Below are 2500 nucleotides of genomic sequence, written 5' to 3' on the forward strand. Positions count from 1 at the left end.
CACAACTCGAGCAAGTGAAAAAAAAAGTAACAAATAAGAAAGGATCGTCGGCTTGGGGGTACGCCCGTTTCCGTTTCAACTTGTCTCGCGAGGGTGGTTTCGGGGCCAGCAGGAGAGCTCGTCGGGGTAGCAGGCCCTGCAGCCGTGGTCACCGCCAAACCCCCCACAACTGTTGGGCGCCTACCTGCGCGGGGCAGGAGGACACTTTCCGATTTCAAATCTCCGTTTGCCGAGTCCACCCCGAACGCACGCGGGCGGGCGGGTTCGCATCACCCTTCGTCACAAGGGGCGAAGCCCGTTCCACCGTCTCGTCAGTAGTGCCGACCGGTCTGTGATCGACGAGGGGAGCCACACCAGGTCCGGCCCTGCTGCTTGGCGGCACCGCGTCGTCGGGAGCTCGCGACAGACGGAGGGTTTCGGTGTACTCTCCAGCCACGGGAAACGAAGCCGGTGATGCAGGCGCCGGTCTTTCGCTCCCAAATCGGCTGGGTTTACATCGTTGCTATCTAGTCACGCTCCCTTCAAACCCGACGGGGTACCTATTCCCCTCACCCGTCTGTGCGTATACAGCCTCTTTGCACTTGCGGGATGGGGGTGGTGGTTTAAAGACTCTCGAGTTGCCGCCCGTCGGTCTCCGAGCTCCGTGCAGTAGTGATCCCCAGCGAACTGCCAGCAGGGCGAACGAGCGATCCCGCTCTCGGTCGGGGCGCCTGGCGTCGATCGGTGGTCGGTGGCTTGCGGGCAAGCTGCGCTGTGAGTGTGGGAACGAGTATGACGAGCCGTTGCCGCGACTCCCAGTCCACCTCGGCGGTGGCTGGGCCGGGCGGGCGTCTGCTCGGGCGAGTGCCGCCCCCGCCTCCTCGCAGGAAGTCCGCTCGCCGACACGCCGCCACGTGCACGCGTCAGTGACGCTGCCGAACCGATGGCCGGTGCCCGTTCCCGCCTCTGCTTTTCCTAGGGCAAAGCTGCTGCACGCCTCGTGATACTAGGCGGGCGACATGGTGGCGGTGATCCTGCCTCCGTCGCTGCGGTGCGTTGGGGCACGCATCGCCTCTTGGGCGCCCTGTCCTCCTCCCCCCAATAGACGTATGTTTCTGCGGGCCGCACCAGGATGGTGCTCCCCATCGCTTCACGCCACCCTGCTCCGCCCGCACGCCGGCGTGCAGGTGGCTGTAGCTCAAGGTGGGGAGCGTATGTGCGGTCCGGGTCGCTTTCCTCTGGCGAGGGAGAGACCTAAAACAAACTCAGACAACTCTTGACGGTGGATCACTCGGCTCGTGCGTCGATGACGAACGCAGCTAGCTGCGAGAATTAATGTGAATTGCAGGACACATTGATCATCGACACTTTGAACGCACTTTGCGGCCCCGGGTTCTTCCCGGGGCCACGCCTGTCTGAGGGTCGTTTGGCAATCAATCGCACTCGCCTTGGCTGGCGAGAGCGCGGCTGGGGTGTCGCAGAGGACCCGTCCTCTTTGTCCCCCTAAGTTCAGACTCCGGAGCCCTCCGGCGTCGGAGCGCTTGGCCTTTCCCCCCCACCCTGCACATTCCGTTCGTCAGGCTCGACGCCATCCCCCCGCCGGGGAGCGCGGCCTGGCGTCCGTCTGTGTCGTGGCAGTGGGGCCAGCACGGCTGTCACCGGTCCCAGAATGGCTGTCGGTGGTTCACACTGTGTGTGTGTGCCAACCCTCCTGGTCTCTGGGACACGGAGCTGCCACGAAGTGTTGAGCCTCCAGTGGGGGGTCTGCCTAAGCTCTGCACGTCCGCATTGGGTCCGTCTCTCGGTTGGCTGGCAGTGGAAAGAGTGAAGGGAGCCGCGGAGGTCCGGTGCTGGTGCGCCGCCGGCCTGACCGTGGAGCTCGCCGGTTTGACACGCTGACCCGACTCGATGGTTGATCGATTGAGAGTGCTGGGAGCTGCAGGCCGCCCGCTGCTGCAGCCGCCCGTCTCGTGGTTCGTCCTCGGCCTTAAGTGGCCGGCGGGGCGTCTGATCCTGTCTCCCCTGCTGGCGCCGAGTGCCTGGCCGAGGGAGGAGGTTTTCGTCGAACGCTGTGACTTGGACGGTCGCACGCGCGTGGATCGCTGGCTCTTGGCTCTCCCGTTCAGTCCGCACGTTTTCCGCTCCGTCCTGCCACCGGTCTCGGGAGGTACGGAGGGGTTGGCGGGCGTGGTGTGTGCTCCGTCACCGTGCAGGCACACCTACCACGCCGTCGGCCGACCCCCGCACGGTCCTCCTGGCCATCGGGAGGACGGCGGAACGTCGGGCTGTCGGGGGCCAAGTCGCCAGAAGGCCACCGCTGTGTCTTCCGTACCCTGTCACCGTCGGCGTGCCTTCCTCAACTCGTCCGACTCGGGGCCGCTGGGTTCAGGAGCGGCGTCGCCCGCCGGCCCCACTGAAGGCCGTGCCGTTCCGCGGCTGGCGATCGATGTGCGTGGCGTGCCTGCGCGACCGTTCGCCACTTGAGCCTCGGCACTCCTCTCTCCCTCTCTCTGACCGTCGG

The 2500-nt window shown here is 65.6% G+C and overlaps 1 non-coding gene across 1 annotated transcript; it reads left to right on the forward strand.

Moving 5' to 3' along the window:
* Nucleotides 1–1250: 1250 nt before the first annotated feature.
* Nucleotides 1251–1404, forward strand: LOC140473554 (5.8S ribosomal RNA). The gene has a single exon (XR_011958419.1). It is a non-coding gene; the product is annotated as a 5.8S ribosomal RNA (ribosomal RNA).
* The last annotated feature ends 1096 nt before the right edge of the window (nucleotides 1405–2500 follow it).

The sequence above is a fragment of the Chiloscyllium punctatum genome, unplaced genomic scaffold (assembly GCF_047496795.1).
Source record: "Chiloscyllium punctatum isolate Juve2018m unplaced genomic scaffold, sChiPun1.3 scaffold_640, whole genome shotgun sequence".
NCBI classification, from domain to species: domain Eukaryota; kingdom Metazoa; phylum Chordata; class Chondrichthyes; order Orectolobiformes; family Hemiscylliidae; genus Chiloscyllium; species Chiloscyllium punctatum.